This window comes from Acinonyx jubatus, chromosome A2 (genome assembly GCF_027475565.1).
Source record: "Acinonyx jubatus isolate Ajub_Pintada_27869175 chromosome A2, VMU_Ajub_asm_v1.0, whole genome shotgun sequence".
In the NCBI taxonomy this organism is placed as follows: domain Eukaryota; kingdom Metazoa; phylum Chordata; class Mammalia; order Carnivora; family Felidae; genus Acinonyx; species Acinonyx jubatus.
Window position 1 is genome coordinate 151,489,150 of NC_069383.1, and position 16,982 is coordinate 151,506,131.

Consider the following 16,982-nt stretch of genomic DNA (forward strand, 5'->3'; position numbering starts at 1 on the left):
TGAGTTAACATCCCCAACAAACCATCTTCCAATAGGCGGTCCTGATGAATAAGCCGCTACACTAGTACATCTGAAAACTAATACGACATTATGTGCCAACCTTTTTCAAATTTAAGGGGAGGCGGGGTAGGAAGGGCAGCCAGACTGGCACAATCGCCTAATCTTCTGCAAGTACTCCCCAAAAGCTTAAGAACCGTATCTTATTTTTCAGAATATTGTTCTTTGGAAGGGTGAAGGGAATACTTTTGTTTTTCAAGAGCAGGATTCTGAAGATGGCTCCATTGTATAAAAATGAAAACCTGAGCCTAGAAGAAAAGAATTTCATAATCCTGAAATCCAAACAAAATCTACCCACAGTAGTCATGTAACTTTTCTTTGAAAGGTCTAAGACAAGACGAACTATTTTGGTCAGTTACCAGAAGCTGGTAAGATAGCAGAAATCTCACTAAAGAAATGTAAGTGGGGGAGGATCTCCAGTTTTCATCTCTAAACCCCACCCCACTTCCAGCCACCTTCTCACTGTTGAGGAAAGTATCCACCAGCCATCCTACTACATCTGGATGGATTTGGAACCTCAGGTGGCCTTTGCCACCTTGATTCCCAAGAAGGGTACCATCTTCCAGGTTGGCAATGGGAGACCAGGAAGGAGTGATTCAGGTCTATTTAAGCTAGTAGTTTCCAGAACACTAAAGGGTCTACCTAGATCCAAATCCAGAGGGGCTAGTGAGTACCCAGGCAGGCAGCAGAGTTAGTGTCGTCCACCCACAAACCTTCCAGATCCCCCGAGCCGAGATTCAGGCAGGAGAGTAGACTTGATAGAATTCTAGAAATCCAGTCTGACACTAGGTCTTCAAATACAAAACAAACTGCAACCATCTGACCAACCAAGCTTCCCTAAGTAGCAGAATTGTTTCTTTGACCATCAAGGCCCAGGTCAAATAGTCAATACCATCTGGTAACTTCTCAGAAGTGGCTGGAACTGTCCACCAACCACACCATGGCATTGATAGCCCTGACTGAAGCCACACAGCTAGCCCAGAAGTCCTGAGGCCTTGCCACAAGGTCCAGGCCAATGAAATGATCCTTGGCCCCAGATGCTTCATCACTGCTACACACTCTGACGATGTACCACAGCAATCACAAAAATCACAAGACTGACTAAAACGCTGCAAAGTGAGAAGGGATAAACTATAACGACGGCAACATCTATCAGTAAAAAGTGGCTTACACTACACACACCAATTAAGAACAAATTGGGCGGGGGGGGCGGCGCCTGGGTGACTCAGTCGGTTGAGCGTCCGACTTCGGCTCAGGTCATGATCTCACAGTTGATGAGTTCGAGCCCCAGGTCAGGCTCCGTGATGACAGCTCAGAGTCTGAAGCCTGCTTTGGACTCTGTGTGTGTCTCTCTCTCTGCCCTTCCCCTGCTCATACTCTGTCTCTGTCTCAAAAATAAAATAAACATTAAAAAAATTAAAAAAAAAAAATTGGGAAATGATGTCAACAGATGCTACACCTTCCTGAAAATGTATCCAACAAAAGTATAAGAGGATGTCAGGAACAAAGGGGATCCCCAAGGAGGATGTTCACAGAACCATCAACTGTCCTCACCGTCACCAGCCCTAAGGGTAAACTGAGGCTAAGATGGAGGTGAGGATGGGCTACACCTGGCTTCTCTCAATCATCAGAGCTCACCAGTGGACTGCATGGACACTTCCCATCACTTATCCTCACAGAAGGGTCGTGAGAATGAGGAAGAGAAGGGACGAAGTGGACACAGGACCCCACTTGCTAGTTCTCCTGACATGACTGGCATCTAAAGGAGAAGGAAGGAAACTGCACTGAAGATCAGACACCTGGAGAACCCTGCTCCAAGAGGAGCAAAGCAGCCAAGGCCAAACTGCCCCCACAAAAGCACAGTTCTTAATCTTAAGAATAGTTAAGGGCCTACCTCCCAAGGTGCAATGGTGAGGAGACCAGAGTCTTACAATTTACTTGCTGCTTCTGTCTCCAGTCAGAGTATTCCTTGCTGGTAAGAAGTTTTAGTACTAAAACTCTGAGGCATTAAGAGGTACAATGCAAATGTCACATGAAATCTCTGCCTTAAAAGGCATAAAGAAATCTGCAAACACCACACAGGCTCAAATTGTGCCCTCACTGGGACATTGCCTACACCTGAGACTAACCCCAGAGTAAGCTGGAGGCCCCACAAAAGGCAGAACTCTGCCACACAAAGTCCATGTCCAACATGGACTGGTGTGTCTTTCTTCCATTTGCACATGCCAGAGTAACCGCACATGTCAGGCTCTATTCCAGCAAGCAGGGCCAGCAGACACAAACATATGCATGTATATGGCCACTCTAAACACACATGTACAAGTACACATGCACATATGCGTACATACACCCAGGATCAGCACATGTGTACACAAAGGACCAATACACTTAGGCCACCATACTGGGCCAACACACTTTGTCCTCCAGGCAAAGGCATCAACTGTTGAAAACATAGACCACACATCCCCAAGAAATACTGTCCTAAGCTGGGCCAGGTCCAAAGTGACCTACAACGTCCACCTCACTCCAGTGTCTCTGAAGCACAGTCTTGCCAAGACAATCCAACCCCCAAGCAAGACATTCCCTGGTAAGTCAGGGTCCCAGGCCATCAGCCTCCCTGTAAAGAATGTTGCAAGGCCAGCAAAGGTACAAAGGGGCAGGTCTACAAGGGTGGTGGTATTCACTTACCTAAGTCTTTACTGTGTCAGCCTTGCAGTGGACCCTCCTGCCTCCACCAAGGCCCACTCTACTGCCCTGCTCTGCCTCCAGCTGCTTCACACAGACCCAGGTACTATCAAACCATTCAGCACCAAGATCCAGCCTGAGACCCAGGCCCTGCAGATCTGTCCCCAAGACCACAGTGACTCTACTGTCCCCATGGTCCAGGCCTCCTCCTGAGGTTTAGGCAGGTGAGGGCCTAACTCTTCATTGAGAAAGTGACCATTAGGCACACAGAATCAAAGTGCTACAGAAAAGCCCACTGACAACAACTTCTGAGACACGGAGAGAATCACCTTTAACATACTGACAAGAGATTTTATTACTAAAGGAGAAAAGAAAAGTATAATAGTGGCTAACGGGGCACCTGGGTGGCTCAGTCGGTTGAGTGTCCGACTTCAGCTCAGGTCATGATCTCACGGTCCATGAGTTCGAGCCCCACATCAGGCTCTGTGCTGTCAGTTCAGAGCCTGGAGCCTGCTTCGGATTCTGTGTCTCCCTCTCTCTCTGCCCCTCCCCCACTCATGCTTGGTCTCTCAAAAAATGAATAAATGTTAAAAAAAATTTTTAAAAATAAAAGTGGCTAACAATTATTGAATTCTTGGGGCACAGTCGGTTAAGTGTCCGACTTTGGCTCAGGTCATAATCTCACAGTCTGTGAGTTCGAGCCCCGCATCGGGCTCTGCACTGACATTGCAGGGTCTGGAGCCTGCTTCAGATTCTGTCTCCCTCTCTCTCTGCCCCTCCTCTGCTCACACTCTCTCAAAAATAAATAAACATTAAAAAAAATTAAAAAAAACAATTATTGAATTCTTTATTTGATGCAGAGTGCCAGCACTTTACATGCCTGATTTCATTTAATCCTCATAACATCAGAATGAGGTCCTGCCAATGCTACCCACTTCACATGGGGTACTGCCAATGTTACTCACGCTTTACACAGGGTATTGCCATTACTACCCCTCCTTCACATGAGGTAATACCATTGATGTTCACACTTCACACAGGGTACTGCCACTGATGCCCATACTTGACAGGTGAGAAAACTTGGGCTGAGAGAGAAGTCAAGGTGATTGGCCAGGGTCAGAGGGCTAAGAAGTCAAAGATCCAAACCCAGGTCAGCCATCTCTAAGGCCCAGGCTCAAATATGAACCACTTTACTATCAGGGACAGTCTGACTTTGAAACCATCCTGGGGCTGGATCCTTCCCAAGGCTCTGGGAAAACTTCCTAGAGCAAAGATCAGCACACCCACAATTCCTCCTCTAAGAGCACACTAACTTAACCCTTTACTAAACTGCTGGAAACCTCATGGAGGAGTGAGCCTCAACTGTGCAAGCTGTATCCTGTGGACCGTGCAACAAATTCACTGACTCATGTGCATCCTCCATTTTTGTAAAAGGCACAAAACCCCTCAGAGGTTGACAAAGCACATAATTTCTGAGCCTCTACCTACCAAAGTACAAGCCAAAAGAAGGGGCTTAAAGGAATTGATCAACACTGCCAGCCTGGGTCACAAACCAGGACCAAATTCCATCTTCATTTCCAGTAAGATGTACACACACACCAACCACACTCTAGCACACTATGGGAAACCAGGGTCCCTTAGCAGGAAGATGTGTGCAGATTTCTCTCCTTTCCGTAAAAACAGCACAGGACTCACAAGTGTGAAGCAGTAAACAGAGCAAACAGACTAGTGGGAAGAAGATTGGTCCCGTGGCCACTGACACAACAGAGTGAGAGGACATAGGGCTCAGGGACAGCCCAGGCCCTATAGAGAGGGCTTCCCAGGGTGGGCAGGGGCCAAGACACATGCCAGCCCTCCCAGCTCTGTACATATGGCACCAGGCTGCTGCCCTCACTTAACTCATCTGATTCTCACTCCCATCCTCAACCCCCAAATCAGGACACCGACAGTATCTTGTTCATCGCCAACCAGGTGCCACTCTGGAACCCAAGTCATTCTTTTCCAAGTGCCAAATCCCCAAGGCCCCTTTCCTTCCTGCAACTACAAGCCCCCTCCCCCCCAATACTAGTGTTGTCACTCTGTGGGACGCCCACCTGTCTTCTCTCCTGGACTCTGCCAAAAGAGCCATGATTTGAAAACATTTCAGCAATGCGTGAAACAAGGAAACTTTCTCAAACCAGGAAGCAGCAGCTGTTGGAATAATTCATGTGAATGTTTCAGAGAAGCATCAATTGCTCTGGGTCTTTCTGGAAAAGTGTTGAAGACCTCAAGTTGGAAAATCCTCAGAATCTAGAAAATGCAGGTTACCAACCAGTTCCTAGGCCACTGGAATCACATCAAGCCTCTTCCTGGTCCCTCTAATTGCTACAAGTTCTTAGATTACAGGCTGTGTCCCTCTAATTTTCATCCATCTGTCACTACTTCACAAACTTTTCCTACAATGTACAAGATGGCCCCTCTTATATTTTATTCCTTCACCTATTATTTATTGCACTTTCTTCTAACACAAAGCACTATCAGTTGGGAAAGAGGAGACATAAGAACAGATCGAGTTCTGTACCTTCCCCCACCAACAGAGGTGGCCACCAACCTACCAGATTCACAGACATGCTCCTTGAGGGTTCTAGAGGTCACACAGGGCCTTCATGCTTCAACACTATATCCTCCCATCCTGGCCATGTAAAACAAAGAGGAGCCATCCAGTACCATGGGCCAAGCTGTCTAATACCCAGCTTCTCCCAGGCAGTAGCTACTACCACAGATCACCTTCTCCAGGACCCAGCTCACCTCACCTTTGCTCAAACTCAGCATCCTTAAAACCAAAGACCCACAATCTTGGGCCCCATGTCACCTTCCAGTCTTCATGCTGCTGCTACCTCTTGGACAGGCTCCTACCCACTCTTCCCTCTCTCTCAGGGTTCCCTATCCTATCTCGCTTCTGTGGCCATAAGACCCTAGAGGGCAGGAAAAGACCATCACCAGACCCCAGGGGCATAGCACAGACTGAGCAGGGGAAGGAACCCCAGTTGTTAAATGGACAGATGACTTGTTCTCAGCCCCTGGTATCCAGCTAATCCCCACCCAATCTCCTTGCACAGTGTCTCTGGCACCTGTCCCTGTTTTTTATTCCCCACCAGGCAAATCCAAGACTGTATTAGCATGAGCTAATGCCTCCCTTTTTTCAACCTCCCTTTTTCCTGACTTCTCTGCTCAATTCAAGTGAACATTCTCCTCCTCACAAATCTGAGAGCTCTCGATGCTTTTCAGATGAAGTGTAAACAGTCTTCCATTTAAGGTCACCAATAATAATTGGAACAACCTGCATTTCTTTTTTTTTTTTTTTTTTTAAACCTTACTTCCCACTTTGACTTTCTATAAACCCTGACGTCCGGGAGGGTTATCTGCCAACTCCATTCGTCCTTGATGCTCCAATGCAAGGGAACACTCCCTGTAAATGGTCTAGTCCAACATCACCAACCTTCTTCACAAGAGCTGTAGACCTCCTGAGACCAAGAAAACCATCGCTTCTCAGAATAATATGATGAAGGATGGAGGGAGATAAATCAGATGTCCCATCTTTTTCACATCATGGCATATAACAACAATTACATTGGCACAGCGCACTGGAGTAAAATAAGGGCTACTCACAGCCTGGGGCTAGGGCCACCTGGCTGCAAGGACATCTCTGTATCCCTGTCACCCATCCCAGCCAGCCTACTCAGAAGCTCTTCTTAGATAATCCTACAGTCAGCAACACATCTCCTGCTCTGTTCATTCCACTATGTGGTGATAAGAAGCCTGTACTTCATTTCACTCCATGGGGCACCTTCCAGAGCAGTTTAGGCTCTCAAATGTTGATGGTTAACTTTTTAAAGTAACTTTTTAAAAAAAAGGCCAACAGTGGCTCATAGACTCAGAAGGCTGGTTAAACAGACCAAAGTTAGCCTAATTGTTCCAAGCAATTTAAGTTTCCTTTTTCCCTTAAGCAATAAACCAAGGCAACAGAGTAGACAAGCTCTCCCACCATCTTAACCTTCACAAAAGATAGGTGCATGCCTGAAATGCTCATCCAATGCTAAGCCCCTTCCCCAGGTGGTGACCTGTCCACTCTCACTGCCTTTTTTTGGCAGGGTCACCTGACCTTACCTCTAAAAAAGCAAAAACAAAAACAAAAACCCCAACCATACCCTCTGAGGGGTGAGTATGTGCCCACTGGCACCATAAGTAGAAAAGGCCTCTGTCAGATGACTCACAGGGCGTCCTGGAATCCCTCATGGCCACCACCCCCAATCTTCTCTCTTCCAAACAAAACATGTTCAATCTCTCTAACCAGTTCTGTGATACAGTTTAAAGACCATTCCAGCACAGGTTGTGCTGTTCTAGAATCATCTAGCACCCTTAGCTGGGTATTAAGCCCCTACCCCCCCTAGCACAGCCAACCACTAAATGTCAGCATCTGACATTTAGCCGATTCCACCTTATTTCCATGGTTGCTTTTTTTGATCTTGAAATGGTCATCCACATATCACCTGAAGAATTTCTGCAGGAAGTGCCATTACTTTTTTTTTTTTTTAATAGACCAGGAGAAATAGTTTTATGCTCTTAAAATTGGAAGTCTTCATACACTCAATTCCAGAACAGGAAACACTGCTTCAGTTTTTTTGGTTTTGTTTTTTTAAAGGCAGCCCTAAGATTCCAAAAGCAGCCCTGAGATCTTCCTCTCTATGTCCTGTCCCATCCTCACACTGTAGACACCATGATGACCTCAGGGCTCAAAAAACAAGGCCCTTTGGGAATTAAGTTGTGTACCTGTATTGATGAGCACCGGGTGATGTATGGAATTGAATTACTATATTATACACCTAAAACCAGTATAACATTGTATTAACTATAATTAAAATAAAAACTTAAAAAAAAAAAAAGATGAGGCCATGAGGAAGGAAACCTGCCAAATGACCTCCTGATTAGGGAGGAGGAACAAAGGAGAAAACAAAACTGAGCAAACCATAAAGAAATAAGGATGACATAGGGTGCCTAGCTGACTTGGTCGGTAGAGCGTGCAACTTTTGATTTCAGGGTTGTAAGTTCGAGCCCCATGTTGGGTGTAGAGATCACTTAAAAATAAAATCTTTCAGGGGCACCTGGGTGGCTCAGTCAGTTAAGTGTCTGCCTTCCACTTGGGTCATGATCTCACCGTTTGTGAGTTCGAGCCCTGCACTGGGCTCTGTGCTGAAAGCTCGGAGCCTGGAGCCTGTTCAGATTCTGTGTCTCCATCTGTCTCTGCTCCTTCCCCACTCATTCGTGTGTGTGCTCTCTCTTTCTCAAAACTAAATAAACATTAAAAAAAAATTAATAAAAAATAAATAATAAAATCTTTCAAAAGGAAAGAAAAAAGAAATAAGGATGACAGAAATCAGATCAAGGAACCTGCAGTAGAGAACAGAGAGCTACATTCTCCTCCCTTTTGCAAATTAAACCCGGGGCAGGTCACTCCCCTCAGGCCTCAGTTTCCAGTTTCTAACATCAAGAGCTGCCCTACCCATCTTGAAGTCTGTGCTGTGTTCAGTAAAACTAAAATGGCACACAGAAGCAACATAGTCCCAGGTGAATCCTAAACTTGTCTGGGGCCCAAGGACCAAACATAGTTATATTTCTAATGCTCTGCCTGACAAATATAAATTGACTATAAGGCTGCAATTACATTTCCATCCAGACTTACTATGTAAAATCTTTCCCTAAGAAAACTTCAAAAGCAGACCAGACATAACTCCTACACTACTGACAGCTGAGGTTCCCACCTCCTCAGACCTCAGCAGAGACAAAAGCCTCAACAATAGAAACTAAAGTTTGGGAAGGGGAAGCAAGAGACAGATGACCCACATACAAACTACTGAGAAGGTCAATTAATCAAACAAAAATGTTAAGGAAAACACTAATCAAACCCTGGAAATCTCCCAGGGTTCCAATGCATATTAGAGAATCCCAAGGAGGGCACAGATTCAGAATCCTCTGAAAAAAACCACTGCCATTGAAGGGGTAGGTATGAACCCTTTACATGCACAGAAATAACACATGAGACAACAAAAAATGAAGTTCAGGCATTCTGTCAACGATACAGAAGTCCTGGGGCACGCGGGTAGCTCAGTCGGATAAGCCTCCAACTCCTGATTTCAGCTCCGGTCATGATCTCACAGTTCATGACAGAGCCCGAGTAGGGCTCTGTACTGACAGTGTGGAGCCTGCTTGGGGATTCTCTCTCTCCCCCGCCCCTTCTCTGCTCCTCCCTGCTCTTGCTCTCTCTCAAAATAAATGAATTAAAAAAAAAAAAAAGGATACATAAATCCTGAGAATATCACAGGTCCGGAGTAACTTGACCAATTCAATTAATGCCTTTGAACCAAGATTTCAGTTTGCTACACTCCTACTTTCCCCAAACCACTGAGCAACTGGAAAAAATAGGTTTCCTCTGTGGATGCAAATAAGGTTGTAGTGGCAAAGTTTTCAGAACTTGCTGAGTAAGCTTGTCCAAAACACACAAGAAAACTCTCTTATCAATGCCACAAAAATCCACCAGCTACAAACTCAAGTGAAGAGAATACTGGCCTGAAACCTGCTCACCTCCAAGGTCATGTTGAGCTACTGTCTCTAAAGTAAGAATGAGGTGAGTACAGTTTAACAGCCACTGACTCAGAGGCTAATCGCACAGAACAACCAGGATTAGAGTACATGTTATGCTGGGATTATATGCAGGTTTAAGGCCACAGGGTTTTTTGTTTTTGTTTTTTCCCTTTTCTTTTCCCACTTCCCTTCCAAATAATTTGGCCACCTTTTTAGGTGAGAGAGAGCTAGCTCCCTACAATGAGCTCTGAAGACCACTAAATTATGGTGGGATTTTGTTATAAACAAAATACAGCTCCTTAATCTGAGTGTTTCATTGTTTGTGATAATTTGAGATGTGAGACCTTATAGAGATCATCATGTAGTTGTCATCTGAGGGGAGGATTTTGTCTCAGAGGTGAATGGAGGAGCAGACACTGGGCTACCTCTTACTTGTGAACGTTTCCCACTTGTCCTTAGAGCCATCCTATGAGATCAAAGGTATGTTCCCTGTCTATAGATGGAAAAGCTGAGGCCAGCCAGGTAGCCAGGCAACCCGCCCAAAGCTGAAAAGCAGTAGACTGTCGTCAGTGATGATACCAGATCTGTCCATTCCCAAGCCAGTTTGAGAACTGTAAGTTTGGAAGAAGACTAGGATTCAGGTCTGGGCTCTCCAATTTGCCACTGCATGTACTTCAAGGAGACCCACTTCCCATCCCTGACCAGAATCTACTCAGGGATAAAGCCAGAAGTGCAAGAGCCGTGTCTTGGTTCTTAAAGGCAAGGCCCCCCATGACAGATAGGCCTGGCAAACAACTTCCCACCTCTCAGATACAGGGACTGTTCCTGAAAATCAGAACATGGGATTTAGCAAAGTCAGGAAAGGTGCTATCTCCTTTACCCTAGTAGGCCTCCACCAAACTAGCTATTCTGTATCTCTAGGGAGGTGCTGAGGCTAGTGGAAAAAACAAGCAAAATCTGAAATCAGAAAAGCTGATGCTCACTCCCGGTTGTGAAATAATCAGCAAGGTGGCCCTTAGAAAGCATCACCCTCAAGGCCCCTAGGTGGCTCAGTCGATTAAGCATCCAACTTCAGCTCAGGTCACAATCTCACGGTTCCTGAGTTCAAGTTCCATGTGGGGCTCTGTGCTGACAGCTCAGAGCCTGGAACCTGCTTCAGATTCTGTCTCCCTCTCTCTCTGCTTCTCCCCCACTCATACTTGGTCTCTGTCTCTCAAAAATAAATCTTAAAAATAAAGAAAAAAATCACCCTCTATAGGGGACTTCACCTTCTTCCATCTGGAATATGGGGATAGCCTATGGCTCCAAGGGGAACAGAGCAGACAGTGACAGGCTTTGTCCCTGAAAGTTGTGAAGGTGCAAAGCAGCACCTTTGTGCTCTGCCTTGTCCATTCTAATTGTTAACAATACTCACTAAACCACACATGCATCAGGCCTTGTGCTAAGCCACTTGCATTTCTTATATCATTCCCAACTCAGTTGTTCAAGGTAGACATGACCTCCTTTTTAGAAGGGGAAATGGGGCGCCTGGGTGGCTCGCTAAGTTGGTTAAGTGTCCAACTCTTCATTTCGGCTCAGGTCATGATCTCAGTTTCATGACTTCTAGCCCCATGTCTGGCTCTGCACACTGACCTTGAAGAGCCTGATATTGGGATTCTCCCTCTCCTTGCTCTCTGACCCTCCTCCGCTCATGCTCTGTATCTCTCAAAATAAGCAAATAAATAAAAACTAGAAAGAAAGGAAGGAAGGAAGGAAGGAAGGAAGGAAGGAAGGAAGGAAGGAAGGAAGGAGGGAAGGAAGGAAGGGGAAACAGAGGGCAAGGTTCAGCAAAGTGACATCACTAGGAAGTGGCAAGTGAAGCTTACACCCAACCTGTTTGAGGCAAAGCCAGGGCTGGTCCATGACACTACTGCAGGGACCTGCTGCCTAAGAATAGGCACACTAAGAAGTCTCACTTCTCACCCAGCAAACAGCAAGCAGCCCCGAATGAGGAGCTGGTTGGCCACTACAGTATGGCAGTATTTTTTAAAGTGTGCTCAAAGGCAGGGGCGCCTGGGTGGCTCAGTCAGTTAAATGTCTGACTTTAGCTCAGGTCATGATCTCACAGTTCATGAGTTCAAGCCCCACGTTGGACCCTGTGCTAACAGCTCAGAGTCTGGAGCCTGCTTCAGATTCTGTGTCTCCCTCTCTCCCTGCCCCTCCCCTGCTCTCTCTCTCAAAAATACACATTAAAAAAAAAAAAAAAAAAAAAAGATTCAGCAGCTCTTCCTGCCCACAGGTCCTGTCCCTGTGCTTTAATAAAATCACCCTTTTGCACCAAAAAAACCCCTATATATATATTCTTCAACCTTCAACAAGTAGAGACTTTCTCACTGCCTCTACCCTCTCCCTAACCACTGCCACTGCCCCCCACCCCCAGCTGCAGCTTTTAAGGCCAAGCAGCCTCAAAGGCCTACCATCTCAAACCTACCCCAAAACACCTGAAAGCCCACTTTCAGGTACTGTCCATATCCTGTCAGCACATTCTATCTCAGATGTTGAAGGTCTCTCTGATTCTCAGACAGACACTGTCTTCAGTCCTTTCATATAAGGAACCAAGAAACAAGGCAGAAAGACCCCTGACAAACTTGCCTGGGAAATAGAGTTACCTTTCTGAAGATCAAGACAAAGTGGGTGCAGGGCACTGAGAAGCTCCACAGGCCCTTTTCCCTGACACCCTAGAGGGTTCCAGAGGATTCCCAGTCACTTCCTAAGGCTACCTGCAGGTATTCAATTAGAGTAAGTTCCTTTGTCTTCTAAAAGAATAACCTACATTTTCATCAGACAAAAAGAGGTCACAAATACAGCCTAGAAAACGAGAGGAGGGGCAATAAGCCCATGGTATGACATTCCTCTTGACTAAAAAGTCCTGGATCAACGTTTACCAGCATCTACAAGTATGCAGTATCTGTCCCCAGCTGGTACTTTTGTTTCTAAGAACACAGACTCACTACTTCTACTTTGCTGCCACCACTTCTGGTCCCCTGTCTCTTATCTCAACCTTCTTAACACGTGGCCTTCCTACTTCAATGCAAAGATACTAGTACATCACTGGAATAGCAACCTGAAGCCAGACTGACTCATCTTCTTAAAACAGCTCACAAAACTCAAGAGCATCCATTCTAACAACCAATCACACTAAGCAGGCAGCACAGTTCTGTGAGCCTCAAACTATGACATTGCCAACTTGTTCTTCTGGTTTTGCCACACTTCCAACCCAACAACTGTTACAAGGAAATCCCAGAGATGCTCTATTACCCCAAGACGACTACTCATAAAGACCTCACCTAATCACCTGTTTCATAATCTTTCCAGTTTTCTACAATGAGCATAAATTAACTCAACTATCAGGGGGAAAAAAGTCTAGGGAAAATAGCCTTGTTCATTCCATGTAATGGCACACATATATCACAAGTCCAAGCAAGTAGTTCTCCAGACAAGCATTTGAACTGCCCATGCTTTTAGAGGTTAGCACACCAACAGTCCGTAATTGAACTCCGTTACATTTTGGTTTCTGTTGAGAATTGACATGTCCAAGGCTCCGAGGGTTATTCTTAATTTTCCCCCATGAGAACAAACATCAGAAAATGCCAATATCTGGGGGGCCTAGCTGCTCAATTGATAGAACATGTTACTCTTGGCCTCAGGGTTCTGAGTTCGAGCCCCATGTTATGGGTAGAGGTTACTTAAATAAAATAGGGGTGTCTGGGTGGCTCAGTCAGTTAAGCATCTAACTCTTGATTTTAGCTCAGGTCATGATCTCACATCATGGTTGTGAGATCAAACCCTGCATCCAGCTCTGTGATAACAGGGAGGAACCTGCTTGGGATTCTCTCTCTCTGCCCCTCCCCTCTTCATGTGCTTGAGCTCTCACACTCACACACTCTCTCTCAAAATAAACATTTAAGATTTTTTTAATGTTTACTTATTTTTGAGAGAGAGAGAGAGAGAGAGAGAGTGCAAACACAGGCATGAGTGGGAGAGAGGCAAAGAGAGAAGGGAGACACAAAAACTGAAGCAGGCTGCAGGCTCTGAGCTGTCAGCACAGAGCCCATTGCAGGGCTCAAACCCATGAACTGCGAGATCATGACCCAAGCCAAAGTCAGACACTTAACCAACTGAGCCACTCAGGTGCCCCTAACCACGTAAAAATAAATAAAATAAATAGCTCTTTAAAAAAAAAAAGAAAGAAAGAAAGAAAATGCTAGCATTTCAGAATGGCTTTGCTGCTTTCCCACCCATCAGAAGCATCCTTCAGTGGTCTGCTGTCTAAAGCCGAAGGAAGTCCTAGCTGTGAACCTCATCACACCAGTCCCTGCCTTGTCCTCTCTGAAAGGGGTCCCACTGCTCTCAAGGTAAATCCCAGACCCTCTTATGTCTCCATATCTCTCTGTTCCAACCACCCCAATCCTCCTTCAGTCTCACTCTACAAGAAATGCCATTCTTTTTCTCTTTACCTACTTAGCTCCCACTCATCCTCCAATCCCAGTTGGAGAAAGGCCCCCTTGAGTCTTGTTCACCAGGTCATGGTATCCTTTTCTCCTTGGCCCTTATATAAATTTCCCCATGTTTATGAGATTAATTATGATTTCTCTCTCACTAATCTCATGGTAAACTCCACTGAGCAGGGATTCCTAGCACAGTGCCCGAGGCACAGTGTGCACTCCGATATTTATTGAATAAATCAATCCAGAAATCATTCCTTGCCATGCCAGAAATTCACAAAATAAATGATGCAAAACAAGTGAGAGCTACTAGAGAACTGAAAATTGGAGCCTTTAAAATGTGTTTTATTACTCAAATAAAAAAATATTTCTTGGAGTGCCTGGCTGGTTCAATCAGTTGAGCACACAACTCTCGATCTCAGGGTCACGAGTTTGAGTCCCATGTTGGGCATAAAGATTACTTAAGAATAATGATTTTAAAAATATTTAATGCTTCTAATTTTTAAAATAATCACAAAGTACAGAGATACCAAAAAGGTTAAGGAGGAAAAACCCACTCCTAACCCTAATCCAGAGATTTTGTTGTTGACATTCTGATACAAATCCTTCCAGGATTTTTTCTACCAAAAGTAGCATTATTTCTTTCCTCACTACCAAAATATACAATTAGAGGATCTGCCAAATGATACTGCATTAATAGAGATGACTTGACATTAAAAAAAAAAAAAAAAGTGATGTCATCTGAATAGAAATAGCAATGCATCCAAATCAGTAATACAGGACCTATCCCAATTTCTACATCACATCCCAGATGAGAGGCAATCCTCTGTAAAAATCAGCTTCAGAATTTGTGGGGAGGAATAAGGGATGAAAAATCAAGAATGGGGGACTACATGAGGAAAGAATCTTGCAAAATGCTCTCAAAACCTCCGTTGTAAACTATTTTTTCTAGAAATGGACCAACTTTTCTGAGTTGGAAGCTGAAGAAGCAAATGCAAAGGGGCAACTCTATGGCCTGGCTCCTTCAAGGCCAGCTGGTAACTCTGCTCTCTGAGGACAATGCAGAGCTACAATGGTGTCCCCAAGTCACAGGTCATCCCCCAACTCCCAGTAGAAGTGGACTGGAGCCTGGACAAGTAAATGGCTTCTTGTTTTAGGAGTGCCCAGGAAATGTTCACACAGTGGGTTGCAAACAGGAGCATTCCTGGACTCTGGTGCCCAAAACATCAGGCTCAGTCAAGCCCAGCTCTGCCCCTCCACCACTCAGCAGCCTCGGACAAGCAGCCTGGCCTCCAAGAGCTTCAGTTCCCTCACCCATGATGTAAGGATTATATCCTCCACCCCACTGGAGTGTTATGGGCATGGAAGATGTCTGTGCACAACAGGCACTCAAATCTGGGGATTGGTATGGTCTATCAGCCCTCCTCCACAGCTTGCTGTCAGGTGTAACATGCTACTAATCTTAGCATCCTTATCTGGTGCCAGCAAACATTATTTCACCTAATCTAACTTAAAAGAAAACTTGTAACCACTACCAGAAAGAAAAAGAACATCAAAGGACAGTCAGTACAAGTCTGAAGCAATTACACAGAAGGCTGTCTATCCCTCAGTTTCTGTGCTACCACAGCCAGAAGGTGTCACTGTACGAAATGGACACACAGAACCAGTGACTTAACAAGCACTGTGTACTCAAGAAAACTGAAAGAAGTAAAAGGGTGAGGAAGAGAGAAAAAATTAAAGGCCCAAGTGACTCACCCGGACTTTGATCTAAAGAATCCAAAGCTCTCAAGATAAGGATGAACTACACAGCTAAAGACGCTGGGTCAGATACACAAAATTAAACAGCCCCTGCAAAGTTCCCAAGGCAGGGCAGAAACGCGCACCCAAGGTTGATATTCAGTTCCTAAGGGAGGGATCCCCATTCATTTCTGGGTCCCAAAGTGTGCACACACACCAGTGTCAATCACGTTCCAGGCTGGGGCCCTGCCCATAAGCCTCTCCTTGTTGAAGTGATCAATTCCGATTCTTGGCAATAATCCCTTTAAAAGGCCAGCTGCTGCTGTCTAGTCACCGATGCCGACCCATTCCAGGTGGGAAAAAAAGAAATCAATACAGCCACCGCCTAAATAGGGAGGCAAATTTAAAGTGTAGGTCCCTGTGACGGGCTCGAGCCCAGATGGGGAGGAAGGGTCCCCCGAACCCTGGGGTCAGGCAGTAAGGGCGCGAGCGGGTAGAGGGACGGCCCTGCAGGCGTGGGCGCGCGGGGACTCTTATTCTGACACGGGATCCTCCGCCGCCGCCGTCGCCGCCGCCGCGGGGTTCAGAGCAGCGGCCAGGCCCGCCCGGGACCCCCGCCCCCCGGCCTGGGACCCCCCGCCCCGCGCGTCCACGTGCCGTCCGCCCGCCGCCCCCTCCCCCGCCGGTCCCAGGCGCTCGCAAGCGACCCCTGGAGGCCCAGCCCCTCCTCCAGCCCCGGAGGAAGCGCAGAAGGAAGGGGGGCGACGCCGAGACTTTCCGGGACCCCCACCCGGCCCGGCCCCCACGTGCCTGGGCGGCGTCGGAGCGCGGAACTTTCCAGGGTAGCGCTAGGAAGACGCTCCCAGAATACAAGGAGTAGATACAACTCACTCGCTCGCGCTCACTTTTCTATGCTCACGCGGGGTCCCTCAGAGCCCAGTGACCCCCTACCCTGCCCGACCCTCGCCGCCTCCGCCGCTTCGGGCTCCACCTCACGACCCCAGCCCCGACCCCAGCCCCGACCCCAGCCCCCGGCCCCTGCTCCCCGCCAAGTTTGGTCCAGAACTTACCGGGCCGCGGGCCGGCCGGGCCCTAGGGCAGCGCGCAGGTTCGCGACGCCGTGGGGCCGGGGTCGCCTGCGGGTCCGGGCGGCCGAGGGGCCGGGGGCGCCGGGCCGCGCGCGCTTGCTCCGCCTGTGGGGCCGCCCGGGCCCGCGGCGCTCGCTCCGCCGGTCCGCCCGCCCGCCCGCGCCGCCGGCCAGATAATGCGCCCCTCGGCCGCACACATGGAGCCCGGCGCCGGCGTCACCGCCCGGGACATGCGCACCAGGTCAGCGCGCCCGGCCCGCGGCCCCCAAAACACCGGGGAGCTCTTAAAGGCGACGCCGCCCGCCCGCGCCTG

At 47.1% G+C, this 16,982-nt stretch overlaps 1 protein-coding gene across 4 annotated transcripts in view; it reads right to left on the reverse strand.

Moving 5' to 3' along the window:
* Positions 1-16,982, reverse strand: part of GATAD2A (GATA zinc finger domain containing 2A) — a 103,728-nt gene that overhangs the window by 72,357 nt on the left and 14,389 nt on the right. Inside the window, exon 1 of one of the 4 annotated variants that reach the window (XM_027038477.2) lies at positions 16,652-16,937. The exons of 1 other annotated variant lie outside the window; for it this stretch is intronic. The gene's annotated coding sequence lies outside the window, so the exon portion shown is untranslated. Of the gene's footprint in view, positions 1-7,936; positions 8,205-16,651; positions 16,938-16,982 lie in introns of those variants that run through there. 2 more of the 4 variants (XM_027038474.2, XM_053219574.1) reach the window with 2 other exon arrangements.